The 14,746-nt window shown below is 44.5% G+C and overlaps 1 pseudogene; it reads left to right on the top strand.

The window, feature by feature from the left end:
• The window catches only part of LOC140737554 (uncharacterized), a 28,174-nt pseudogene extending 13,777 nt beyond the window's left edge, over positions 1–14,397 (top strand).
• The last annotated feature ends 349 nt before the right edge of the window (positions 14,398–14,746 follow it).

The raw sequence follows: 14,746 nt of genomic DNA, 5'->3' as shown, positions 1-14,746 counted from the left end.
AGACCCGACGCAGACTGGGAGACCGTTTCGCTGAACACCTATGCTCGGTCCGCCAGAAAAAGCAGGATCTCCCAGTGGCCACACATTTTAATTCCATGTCCCATTCCCATTCTGATATATCTATCCATGGCCTCCTCTCTTGTCAAAATGAATCCAAACTCAGGTTGGAGGAACAACACCTTATATACTGGCTGGGTAGCCTCCAACCTGATGGCATGAACATTGACTTCTCTAACTTCCGTTAATACCCCTCCTCCCCTTCTTACCCCATCCCTGACATATTTAGTTGTTTGCCTGTTCTCCATCTCCCTCTGGTGCTCCCCCTCCCTTTCTTTCTCCTGAGGCCTCCCGTCCCATGATCCTTTCCCTCCTCCAGCTCTGTATCACTTTCGCCAATCAACTTTCCAGCTCTTAGCTTCATCCCATCCCCTCCGGTCTTCTCCTGTCAATTCGCATTTCCCCCTCCCCCACTACTTTCAAATCTCTTACTATCTTTCCTTTCGGTTAGTCCTGACGAAGGGTCTCGGCCCAAAACGACGACAGCGCTTCTCCCTATAGATGCTACCTGGCCTGTTGTGTTCTACCAGCATGTTGTGTGTGTTGTTGTTTGAATTTCCAGCTTCTGTAGATTTCCTTGTGTTTGCTATCCAAAGATTCCGTCTGTCAGGAGGTTTGCGAGGGTGCTGTAATCTACGCACTACCCCCGGTGACTCAGCAGAGACTGCTGGTGAGGATGTTTTGGGTGGATCTGGTGTTGGGGACACGAGAGGGGTCTGTGTGTCTGTGTGAGAGTGTCCATCCTCTTCAGGGGACTCTGTCCCCTCTGCCAATGTCTCTCCCTCTAGCAAAGTCACTGGTGGACATGCTTTCCTGGTATGCATTAAGTGGTCATTGCTCCTTAACTGTTTTGGACTATTGAGCTTCTTTGAAATCGGTGGCAAGCTATTCTCAGCATTATTGGGATAAACGGCATCTGCAGGTTTGCCACCTGGTTTGGAACGCACTGAAGAAGGAACTTCGGTTTTTGAACCATCTGACCGTGGCTCAGAATAGACCCAATTGCAAATTTTTCATAGAGTTCCTTGTTATAACTTGGAACTATCTGGAGTTCAACAGCAGGAGATCGCAATGCGTTTCAGAAAACCTCTTGTGCTTGAACAAAGGTCTTGTCTGTTAAATCACAGTCATTGATTTTGATGATACATTCACTCTCCTGGAGCAGGTTCTCTTTTCTTGAACGGCTGTTCTCTTCAATACCACAAATACTCAGGCCAAGGAATCTTCCACTCAGCGTAGAGTTAAAAGGCACCTCATGGATTCCCAGGGGGCCACCGCCTCCAGAAAATTCTACTTTCTTTGTCCAATCATTTAGAGTGCTTTCTGAATGCTTGTCTGGTGGTCCTGGAGGCTCTGTTCTTACATCGTCTGCGGGTGCCCTGTTTGCTACTGTTACAATTGGCTTCACATGCAGGTTCCTGTTAGCGGGATCATCAGGCTGAGAAGCACCTTGCTGTGACTGGGCAGGTGGTACAAGAGCTGGGTCACTGCTTCACCGTACTAGAAATGGCGTGCTGGCTTTCAGTGCCGAGGGGGTAACTTCAATTGCTCCTGTAAAAGGCTGAAGAACCGCAAGCTGCGCTGCGAGCTCACTCTCCAATGTGTCCGGACTATGTCTGTCACTCACGTCGCCATCGGTGACTTCATCTGCACGTTTCATCTTCCGTCATGTGTGCATATTTAAATTCATGCCAGTTGAGCCAGACTTTGAAAAAAGCCAATCGCGGCCCAGAAGACTGGGCCCACTGCCCTTAGCTATCACCAGCCTGGCTTCAGCCTTCTGGCCCCCGGCCGAAATATCCACATATAACACCCCTAAATGAGGTATGGGCTGCCCCGTATCGGTCCTGAGTTGGAGCTTAGATGGTCTGATGGGAGGCAGGTTGGATCCCCATGTCCTCCTGTAGGTCTCTTCACTAATGACTGATGCAGTAGCCCTGAATCAATCTTGAACTTAATGTCCTTTCCCTTGACAGTGACTGTGGCATAACATGGTTCAGGTGGTCCCTCATCTGTTTCCACCCCAAACACGTTGTAGGCACACGCTGCCTCTTCATCTGCTTCTTCTAGGTGGTGTGTGGCTGCCTGAGTCTGTTGAGCTTTCCCCTGCCCAGGCTTAACCTTACCCTTTATGCTCCTGCACTTTTTAACTATATGTCCCTTCTTACTACAAGCATGGCAGACAGTATCTTTGAATTTACAAACATTTGCATAGTGCGTTCCTCCACACCGAAAACATTCCACCTGCTTTGCCTGTTTACCAGTCTCCCTCCTGACTTGAAGCTCCGCCGTCGACTGCGACCCCCCATATCCTTTCTGTATATCCTTGGCATTATTAGCAGCCATCTCCATGCCTTGAGCAATCTCTAGGGCTGTCTTGAAAGTCAACGGTGGGGTTTTCCCCAACAGGCGGCATTGTACGGCGTCATTATTAATGCCGCATACTAATCTATCACGGAGCATGTCATCCAACCCTGCTCTGAAATTGCAATGTTCCGACAGCTGCCGAAGCTCGGCCACAAAAGCGCCCACAGACTGACCTGGCTTCCGGACATGGCTGTGAAACTTGAACCGTTGAACATGGCTTTGGATTGTGATGGTTCCCCACGAGCTTGACCAGTTTGTCGTATGGAATTTCTCCCAGTTTCCGCATCAGCCTAAGTTCCATATCAGCCTGTACGTCTTTGCCCCACACACACTCAGGAGAATAGAGCATTTCTTAGCCTCCTCAGTAATTCCATTAGTGGGCCAACCTTTCCTCGTTCTCAGGCTACTCCTCAATTTGCTTGTCGAACACACCGACCGTTCCTAACGCAGCCATCTGAACACGAGGCTCCTTGCCCACTCAAAGCTCCTGATTGAAAACGGGGCCGACCTGTCCACAAAACTAGTTTACCCCGTCGCCAAAAATATGTGGTAACTTCTAGTTTACAAAAAGACCACTCAACAACTTGATGGTCAAAAGAGCATCTTTATCTGGGACGGCAAATTATATTTACAATACCGAGGCTTCCAGGTACCTCGTGCGGCATGGGTGGAGGAACGATATACAATGCATACTGGGAGTAAAAAGAGCGGAAGTAAAGACCCCGCCAACCCCGGATCCCGCCTCTTGCTACCAACAGCTTCCCGATTAGTATTAACTCACTTTTAATAATACTCACATTACAACATGTAGAAAGAAAGCAAATTGTACAAACAATAAAAGTAAGCAGCTAATATCCAGAACTGAAGTTCACGAAAGAGAGTCCACATCCATGAAGCCAGTCATCACCACAGCTGATTCTGGAGCCCATTAGTAGCAGGCCACAGCCTCAGTGCAGTGCAAAAATGAGTAAACCTTACGGAGCAGCAAGCTGAATCGGTCCATCCCTCGCCTCCGGCCCAACCTTACATTTTCAATCTGCTCTGGTGCTTTAATCATCCAACTTTTGGGTCTTTCCTTGCTCTTGGGCCTACATCCCACCGCCTCAATTCTTTACAATTCAGCCCAGCGCTTAAATCGATCAAGCCTCAGATCTGTCCATGTTCTCGGGCCTAGGCCCAGGCCTGCCTCCACAACTCTGCCTCAGCTCTGCTTGCTTTTCCTCGGCTCTGTCGCATCGAATCACCTCCAAGTCAGTTCCAGCAATGACCAAGCATTAGCTCATTCCTCGCTCTCAGTCCTGGGCCCTGCTGCCTTGATACGGCCTATACACGCTGTGACTCACCTGTCCTGAACTGTCAGGACTTCAATTCACACCACAAAAATGCCAGGTCGTATTGGTGGTTCTAAAGCTCAGCTCCGAAAGGGAAGTTACAGGCTATTGATTGCTGTGATCATATCTGAGAAAAAGTGTGTTTCCTCTCTTCAACCTCCCTCCTCTGTTACCTTGTTATACTCCAGGAACTTGTGTGCTAATTTACCCAGTTATACTGTAATCCAAGAGGAATTGTATGGTTTTTATAATGACCAACTAACTTACCAACTGGTACATCTTTGAACTGTTGGTCACTAATTATGTACATACTAATTCCCTCAACAATGCAGCATCCAGTTTGATTGCAGCAGAAATATGTGTGTGTAGTGCATCAGATACCATACTGAGTTCAACTCAAAAAACTTTTTGTTCGAAAGGTTACCAGCTGGGAGATGGATTTTGAATGCTTGTGTCTGTTGGGTTAGCTTTGCCCATTAGGCATTGTGAGATGTTCTTAACCGGTAAGGAGATCTGACCCACAATGCAAACTTCATCTTCCGTATGACAGTGTGATACTGCAGGTGAAGGTCTCCTTCCTGTACTTGCTCCTTCCTCTCCCCCACCTTCTGGTTCTGGTTTCTTTTTCATTCATTTTCAGTCCTGATGTAAGGTCTTGGCCTGAAATGTTCCTAACCATAGATGCTGCATGGCCTGTGGAACTTTTTTTGTGCATGTTGCTCTGGATTTCCAGCATCTGCAGAACCTCTGGCATTTATGATTTACTACCTGGCCAGGCTTCGTGATATCTGGAATTAAATTACTTCAAACTCCGAATAAGTCTACAGTAGTTTCAGATGCAGATGCAGCCAAAGTGGATTGCATTCTGCAGTATCTATCTATCTACTAAATATGCATACAAAATATTCAAAGTGCTAAAAAGTTGTATGAAAGTTTTGGAAGACAGATAGCAAAAAATAACAGAGAATCTATTTTCTCTCTCTCTCTGCCAAATAACTCCAGCAAATTTGAGAAGGCATTTGTGAAGTATCTATGGTTCTTAAGCTCGTTCACCAACTGTGTGCTCTGCTTATTAAGGGTCTGATCTTTAATTATTTAGGGACTATCAGCATGATGTCTTTGGAGTATCAGAACTGCATGCCAGACACACAATGCCTCTATAAATCAGGAACTTTATGTAAGACAGTTGCCATCGGTATTAAAAGACAATTGAATTGTTTCTTCTCTCTGCTTTGTTTGGCTCCCTTATACAAGTACTTCATTAACCTATTTTGCCTCATGACCATTGAACGGAGAGTATAAACTTGGTTTTAATGGTAAAGAGCAGGATTTTGCGATTAAACATTAGCCAGGATCATATTGAATGGTGGAGCAAGATCAGGGTCAGATGACCTAATCCTGCTTTCTTTCTTTCTGTTTCGACTTTTATTTAGAGACATTTCATCTTGCACTTCTCATACAGCGGTTTCTTTGCCTATGCTTAAGTCATGCTTTTTAGGGGAGAGTTCAACAAATGCTGAACCCTCACAGGAGTCACTCAACACTTCTGCAGGCCTGGCCTAGAGTATATGTCGGGACAGTCCTGACATCCGTGTTTCTCAAAGCACATGTCACTCAGCATTTGCACCCCCTAATCCTTCCATACAGCAGCTGATTTCTCTTCATTTTCCTCAAATGGCAGCAGAATGCAGACAGGCTGTGCTTTATCGACCTCAACAAAGGAGCACCATTACCTACGGCCTTTAAGGCCTGCCATGCAGCAGCCTGAAGGAGACACACAGTGGCAACTCCGATAAATTCCACTTGCCCTTTCCTCCTTAAAAATATCACAGCACAAGTGTTAAAGCAACTCTGAAAATAATATTGTTGAGATAGTGAAAGCTGGCTGTTTAATAACTAAATAATCAGTTCACAAGAGTACAGCAGTTTCTTTGATTGAAGGCCCACCTGTGAGGTATTCAGCACAAGGCTAGGGATACAAAAGAAATCAGGCAAACCTATTGATAGGGCTGGCTGCGTCATACTGGACCCAATTCAACATGCACAGTGCTCACAAATTCCGTGCCAGGCACCATGAAATTTAGTAACACAGCTTTACGGCTACTGAACTGGATCCAAGCTGAAGTTGCAAGCTAATGATGCCAGCATCGTGGGAACAAATAACACAAAATCTCTGGGGCAGATATAAATAATCCCTAGGTACTGCTGAGGCCCTCAATCAGGTGCATTTATTCTGATCCCTGTCTCACTGTATTTTCTGGGAGTCTGCAGAATGAAAACTGACTGCTTTGTTTCCTACATGACACAGTGAAGACACAGCATAAAGGACCAGCTTGAGTCTATGGAACATTGAGGAAGACTGAGTTCACAAAAATCACTTTGTATATGTGACTCATTGTACATTTAATGTCTTCTTTATATTAAACATAATCAGACTATTTTGTAGAACTTCTAAAATGTTTGACTGGACTAAACAAATTTCTGGCTGAGTGCAGCTCCTTGATCTCCAATAGGCTGGTGGTCCCTATACAGAATAAACAAGCAGAATCTAGAAAATCAAATGGCCAGCATTATGACAATCTGGTAGCTGAAATTCAAATACTTTTCACTGACATTTCAGGCTTCTGTAGAATATCTTGTGTTTCTGATTGGATAATCTACTTTTGAGGCAATGTTGTGAAATGAGCTAAATAACTTTGAAAGTTGGGCCTTGAGTGTCATTTAAATTTCCTAAGGCTCATGGATCACAGCACTTTATATGTCATTTTCAACTTAATCACTCAAAAACTTCTACAAGTGTACCATGGAGACCATTCTGACTGGGTGCATCAGTATCTGTAATGTGGGGGGGGGGGGTGGGGGGGGGGTGCTACTGCACAAGACTTAAGTAAGTAGCAGACCCTTGTAAACTTAGTCAGCTCCATCATGGGTGGTAGCATCCTTTCTATCCAAGACATCTTCAAGGAATGGGGCCTTAGGAAGGTGGCGTGCATCATTAAGGACCTCCACTACCTCTTCTCATTGTTATCTTTGTACAGAAGCGTAAAGGCACACACTCAGTGATTCAGGAACAACTTCTTCCCCTCCACCATCCAATTCCTAAATGGACATTGAACCCATGAACACTAACTCACTACTTTTTATTTATTTCTGTTTTGTCTTGCACTATTTACTTTAACTTAACTTTTTGATAAACATATATATATTACCGTAATTCAGCTTGTTTCTCTATATTTATCTATCATGTATTTCATTGTACTGCTGCCTTAAAGTTAACAAATATCATGACATATGCCGGTGATATTAAAACTGATTCTGATTTTCCAGCAATAATTAAATTTGGAATGAGATGTAAGACGCTAATGGGAGTGGGGAGCAGCCGTCAAAAGAGAAGGGGATTGAAAGTGTCTGGTTTGAGTGAGGGTTGGCAAGAGCCATAGACCTGCTATAGAGTTGAGGAAAAGTTTCCAATTTCCTCTTCCTTCCCTTTGATACTAATTTTGCAAAACATTTTGAAAACTATTATCACTCTGGGATGTAATTGTGCTGGAGATTCTCCTCTGGATCAGGTGAATGTCCTCAGGATTAGATTATTTTAGTTACGACTGTGCTTGCTTTTACTGGAGAGAAGGAGGTCGAAAGTTGACCAGATGGAAGTAATTAAGATTACGAGATACATAGGTAGGTTATATAGTCAAATACATCTTTTCCATGATAAGGGCATCAAAAACAAGGGTCATAATTTTAAGATAAGGGGTGTAAGATTTAAAGGTGATCTGAGGGTTAAGTTTTTAAACACAGAAAGCAGTTGATATCAGGAATATGCTGCCTCAGAAGGCAGTGGAATCAGGTATAACTATATAATTTCAGAAGCATTTAAACACACACACAGAGGCAAGGCATAAAAAGGTGCAGTCCTAAAGTGGATGAAAGGGACTAGTGCAAATGGGTAAAACAGCACATAGACATGACAGGCAAAATGAATTGTTTGAGTGCTGCACAACTCTGTGAGTCTGTGGTTGGTTATTCAATGTGGTTAGTGAAGATTTATGAGAGAGTCAATTGGAAGAAAGTTGACTAATTTGCAAATGAAGACTTTTTTTCACAGTTCCTTAAAATTTCTTAGACCATGGAACATAGCTCATTACAACATAGTACAGGTGCTTCGTACCACTGTTGTGCTAATCTTTTAACTTATCCTAAGATCAATCTCAACCTTCCTACATAGCTCTCCAATTTTCAATCATCCATGTGCCTCTCTAAGAGTTCCTTAAGTGTCCCTAATCTATCTGCCTCTACTACCACCCTATGGCAAAGTCTTCCATGCTCCCACTGCTCTCCGTGTAAAGAATTTACCTCTGACATTCCCCCTATACTTTACACTAATCAACATAAAGTTGTGCCCTCCTATATTAGGCATTTCTTCCCTGGGAAAAGTCTCTAGATATCCACTCGATCTATGGTTCTTATCATCTTGTACACTTTTATCAATTCACCTCTCATCATCCTTCACTCCAAAGAGCGAGCCCTAAGCTTGCCCAAAATATCTTCATAAGACATGCCCTCTAGCCCAAAAGACACCCTGGTAAACCTCCTCTGCACTATATTCCAAGTGTGGTCTATAAGAGTTTTATAGAGCTGCAACGTTACCTCACGGCTCTTGAACTCCATCTCTTGTCTAACGAAGGCCAACACGCCATGTGCCTACTTCACAACCTTATCAACCCCCACAACATCTGTGAGGGCTCAATGAACGTAGACCCCAAGATCCCTCTGTTCCTCTACACTGCCAAGAATCCTGCCATTCACTCTGTATTCTGCCTTCAAATTCGACTTTCCAACCAGAATCATTTCACAGCTTTCTAGTTTGAGCTCTATCTGCCACCTCTTAGCCCAGCTCTGCATCCTGTCAGTCCCACTGCAACAGACAATGACTCTCCACACCATCTACCACTCCATCAACCTCTGTGTTATTTGCAAACTTACCAACCCTCCCTTCTGCTTCCTCATCCAAGTTATTTATAGTATAATAATAACAAAGGGCAGAGGTCCCAGAACAAATCCCTGCAGAACACCACTGGCCACCGACCTCCAGGCAGAACATGCTTCATTTGCTACCACCCTCTGCTTTTTATGAGCAAGCTAATTCTATATTTACACAGCTATATTTCCCCAGATCCTTCATCTTCTGACTCTCTGAATGTGGCTACCATGGAAACCTTACCAAATGCCTTACCAAAATCTATATACACCACATCCACTGTTCCACCTTCAACGTGTTTCGTAACATTTCCAAAGAATTCATTCAGGCTCGTGAGGCATGATGTGTCCCTCACAAAGCCATGCTGACTATCCCCGATCAGACTATGCTTCCCAAATGCATGTAAATCCTGTCTATATGAATCTTTTCCAATGATTTCCCCACCACTGAAGTAAAGCACGCTAGTCTATAATTCCCAGGGATATTCCTACTCCCTTTCTTGAACAAATTTGCTACTTTCTAATCATAGGGTATTATTCCTGTAGTCAGTGAGGACGTAACAATTGTTGCCAAAGATGCAGCAGTGTCTTTGCTTGCATCCCATACTAACCTGGGATATATCTCATCTGGCCCCAGAGTCTTATCTATCCTAATGTTTTTCAAAATTTCCAACACATCGTCTTTTTTAATGTCAACATGTTCAAGCATATCAACCTGCTTTACAAATGTCAAGGCCCTTTTCACTGGTGAATTTGGAACCAAAATATTCTTTAAGGACCTCTCTTACCTCCTCTGACTCCAGGCATGAGTCCTACCCTCAATCTAGCTATCCCTCTGTTCTTCACAAATGTGTATTAATACCTTGGGATTTTCCTTAATCCTACTCACTAAGGCCTTCTCATACTCCCCTCTTGCTCTCCTAAATCCATTCTTCAGCTCCTTCCTGACTGCTTTGTAACACTCTAGACTCTATGAATCTTAGCTTCCAAAATCTTAAGCAGGTTCTTTCTTTCTTTTCTCCAGATGTTCCACAAATCTTCAACCATGAATACTTCACCCTACCATCCTTTCCCTGCCTCAATGGGACAAACTGTACAGAACCCTCCTGCCAGTGCTCCCTAAACAAACTCTACAGTTTTGTTTTGCATTTCCCTAACTACATCCATTCCCAGTTTATGCTCCTCTGTTCTCTGTACCTGCCTAATAGTATCATAATTCCCCCCTCTTCCATTTAATACTTTCCCACACCTTCTGCTCCTACACCATTTCCCATTGTAGTATAGGTTAGGGAGATGCTATCACTGTTTCGGAAATAGTCTCCCACCAAGAGATACGACACCTGATCTGGTTCAGTGCCTAGCACTAGGTCCTGTATGTTTTCTCCTCGCATCAGCCTGTCTACATATTGAAACAGGAATCCTTTCTGGATGCACCTAACACATTCCATCCCATCCGAGCCTTTGGCACCAAGGAGGTGCCAAACAATATTAGGGAAGTTGAAATATCCCATGACTCCCAAGTCTCCCAACACCCCTGTTATCTTTACTCCCAGTAGAGTGATTGCTTATTTCCTGTTTCTCACTTCACCTTCGCTGACTCAGTAGGATATCCCTCCACAGTATCCTCCCTTTCTTTAGCTGTGATACTATCCCTGATTAACAATGCCACTCCCCCACCTCTTTTTACCTCCTTCCCTGTCCCGTTTGAGGCATTGAAACCCTGAAACAACCACGAGGAAATCTGCAGATGCTGGAAATCCAAGCAACACACACAAAATGCTGGTGGAACGCAGCAGGACAGGAAGCATCTATAGGAAGAAGCACTGTCGATGTTTCAGGCCGAGACCCTTCATCAAGACTGACCCTTCGTGAGTCCTGACGAAGGCTCTTGGCCTGAAACGTCGACAGTGCTTCTCCCTATAGATGCTGCCTGGCCTGCTGTGAACCACCAGCATTTTGTGTGTGTTGCCTGGAACAACCAGCAGCCTTTACTGCCATTGTGACAGCCAAGTCTTCATAATGGCCACAACATCGTAGTTCTACTTACTGACCTGTGCTCTAAGTCCATCACACTTGTTCTGATACTTCTTGCAATGAAATAGACACACTTTAACTCATGCTACTGACTGCAGTTTTGCCCTGTCAACTGCCTCTCTTTCCTCACAGACTTTCTACACACTACATCTACCTGTGCACCAACTGACCCATCTTCTGACCTATCAATCTGGTTCCAATCCCCCATCCAAACTAGTTTAAAACCTCCCCAATAGCTTCTGAAAATCTTTCCACAAGGGTATTGGTCTCCTCAAATTCAGATGTAGCCCCTTTTTTTTGTACAGGTCATACCTTCCCAGAGGATCCACAGGTCTGAAACCCTGCCCTCTGCACCAAGTCCCTAGCCACAGATTCATCTGGCAAATCATCCTATTCTTACCCTCAAGGACATGCCATGGTCAAGCCTCAGAAGGCCTATCACCTAACTGATCACTCGAAGCCTATCCCAGTGTTAGGTGAGTGTGTACACATGACTTCTGAAGAGCACAGAAAATATGGATAGTATATATTTCAAGAACAAGACAGCTCTTTATCTAAAGCATTAAAATAGCACAATATTTTAAACTATATTCTTTGCAATAAGAAATGGGGAGAGTGTTTGATTTTAATTTTGTAATCTTCTTTGTTCATTCAGTAATGCTTTTTATCTTGGAGTCAGATGGTTATGGCCGCAGGACACACTGTAGAGATTTGAGCACATAATCTGGCTGGATCCCACAGTCATTAATTTTATCTTGTGCTTATGTTAATGGTTCCAGAAAAATAGCACACCTGAGTAACATGATAATAGCAATTGTTCATTCAGTCATTTCTCCCCCGCAGTAGCATAATGTCTGTTCATAGCAGAGCTGCAAAGTATCTAAGGGATAATCATTACTTATGACTGGCATTGAAATCAACTTGAATCTTCTGGTTTTACAATAGAACTTGGTTCCTTAAGGTTGTTATAGCTGGGGGTGGCACTGGAGATAAGCTCCCACTACCTACTAAATGCTCACAATGGTGTGCATATCAAATAGCCTCTGACAATCAAGTCCAGCTCCTGGCCTTCACATATGGCTTAGCAGAACCGTTTCAACGACAAGAGAAGGGGAAAGGTGGGTTACTGGTGTCTTAAAACCAGTCACTTAGGGCTGATGGAGCTTGTCAGCTGTGGTTGGTAGCTCATCTAGGAGAAAGAAACTCTGACCTCAAACCTTCGCTGCCCTGCGACTAGACCCACTCATGGGGATGGCTTTGTGAGTAAACTCTGAAGGAAAATCTGAAGCTGGAGTCCCTAAGGCAGTCCTACATTGAGTTCAATGCTGACTGGCAACTCCTGTGATACTGCTGGTGCCAAACTGCATATGAGTGCTGTTCTTTTGGGTTCATCAGGTGTGTGGAGAGGGGGAGCCTGCTACATGGGTAACAGCTTGCTCTCCATATTGTACTGCCCTGGCTTGCATATCATGTGGACAGTTGTGTTGCAATATCCATGGTCGACAGTGGGTCTCAAAGATAGAACTCTGCAGCCTCAAACCCTTATCAAATGATTATCGAAGTACATTTATTATCAAAGAACATATAAATTATACAATCTTGAGATTGTTTGCTTACAGGCAGCCAGAAAACAAAAAAAAAACAGAAGAACCCAATTTTAAAAAAAGTAAGACCATGAATAGTTCAGTGCATGTTGCTCTCAGTGTAAGGGAGAAAGCCTTGCGCTGAGACCGACAGAAGCTCAAGAGATGCCATGATGATTTGCGTAGAGCTGTCAAGGTGGCGAAACGGTAATGCAGGGACAAAATCCAGTCACAACTCTGCAGCAAAGACACATGCTGTGTATGGCAAGGACTGCACACCATCGCGGACTTCAAGAGGAAACACAACAATACAGACAACATTGCCGCCTCGCTCCCAGACGAGCTAAATGTTTTTTACGCTCGTTTCGGGGTTGATACGACTGAACCCCAGAGGAGAGCCGCCAGCAAGACCTGCACTTTGGTCATCTCTGAGGATGAAGTACAAAGAACATTCCAACGTGTCAACAACTGCGAGGCAGTGGGGGCCAGACGGCATCCCAGGGCATGTCCTCAAAGTGTGTGCTGAACAGCTGGCAAGTGTGTTTACGGACATTTTCAATCTCTCCCTCTCCCAGTGTCTAATGCCTTTCTGTTTCCAATCGTTCATCATTATCACTGTACCTAAGAAAACCAAGGTCACATGCCTGAACGATTGGCACCCTGTCACACTCACCTCAATTATAAACAAATACTTTGAGAGGACAGTTAAATACTGCATCTGCAACATGCTACTACTCACACTGGATCCCCTACAATTTGCCTAACAACGGAACTGGTCTGCCAATGACACCATAGTCACAGAACTACACACCATCTTCACTCACCTGGAGAAAAGGGGTACATATGTTAGAATGCTTAAGTGAGAATGCTGCTCTTGGACTACAGTTCATCATTCAACACCAAAATTCCCTTCAGACTTGATAGGAAGCTCAGAGACCTCGGCCTGCACCCCGCTTTGTGTAGCTGGATCATAGACTTCCTATCACATCACCAACAGCTGGTAAGGATGAGCTCCCTCACCTCTGCCCCTCTGACCCTCAACACAGTTACCCCCCTCCCCGGGTTGTGTTCTGAGTCCCCTTCTCTGCTCCCTTTATACCCACAACTGTACGGCCACACAAAGCTTCAATTTGCTGATCAAATTTGCAGATGACACGACATCGATCGGCCTTATTTCTAGCAGTGATGAGACAGCCTACAGAGGAGAGTTTGACACCCTGACACAGTGGTGCCAGGATAACAACCTCTCCCTAGAGAACAAAAGAGCTGATTGTGGATTACAGGAGGAATGGAGACAGGCTTGGCCTGATCGACATCAATGGGTCTGCAGTTGAGAGAATGAGTAGTTTCAAGTTCCTTGGTATATACATCAATGAAGTTCTCACCTGGACTGTACACACCGGCTTTGTGGCAAGAAAAGCACAACAGCGTCTCTTCCACCTCAGGCGACTGAAGAGGTTCGGCATTGAGTCCCCAGATCCTCAACTCCTTCTATAGGGGCACCATTGAGAGCATCCTGACTGACTGTATCATCGCCTGGTACGGGGACTGCACCAACCTTGATCGCTGGGCACTGCAGACAGTGGTATGGACAGCCCAGCACATCTGTGGATGTGAACTTCCCTCCACTGAGGACATTTACAGCAGCAGGTGCAGAAAGAAGGCCTGGAAGATCATCGAGGCCACCAGTCACCTCAACCATAAACTGTTTCAGCTGCTTCCGTCTGGCAAACGGTACCACAGCATTAAAACCAGGACCAACAGACTGCGGGACAGCTTCTTTCTACAAGCCATTAGACTTTTAAATTCACATGTCTGTACATTGCAACTGAGTTATAATGCTATGATTTTTACTCCCTCACGTTGTGGGATAGATCTAAGATTTTAAATTAATTCTAAATTCTAAATTACACAGTGCAGAGAAAGGGGAGAAAAATTCACATCATGCAAATGACAGCATTCTGAACCACACTGACTCCCTAGATCCACCTCGCAGAGATGACAAAGGAGTGGGCCCAAGCCTTGATCCCATTTCATCATATTAGGAGGGCAAAGTTGCCGTGACTCTCACAGAACGGCAGACACCAGGGAGAGGAATGAATATTGTGCGAGAGCGAGCAAAATCAGCCCAAAACTCATCTCTGCACTTGGGATTTCCAGACTATAAGGGCTGACTTTTAAATTGTCTAAGCATAGGGCTGTGCCTCATTTTAGGACCCGGGCCCTGGTGCAGCAACAATCCATTCTCGATCTCACCAAATCGACTTGGTGCAAATTATGTAAAATTTACTATAAAATTTATAATGCTAGTTCATGAGTAATCACTTCCATATGTGACTCCATTTCAGTGGTAAAGCAGAAGGCTAGCTGGCCTGCATACAATATGTCCTTGCA

Source organism: Hemitrygon akajei, chromosome 13 (genome assembly GCF_048418815.1).
Source record: "Hemitrygon akajei chromosome 13, sHemAka1.3, whole genome shotgun sequence".
Taxonomy (NCBI): Eukaryota; Metazoa; Chordata; class Chondrichthyes; order Myliobatiformes; family Dasyatidae; genus Hemitrygon; species Hemitrygon akajei.
Note: the sequence above shows the minus strand (reverse complement) of the source record. Positions and strands in the feature narration are given on the sequence as shown.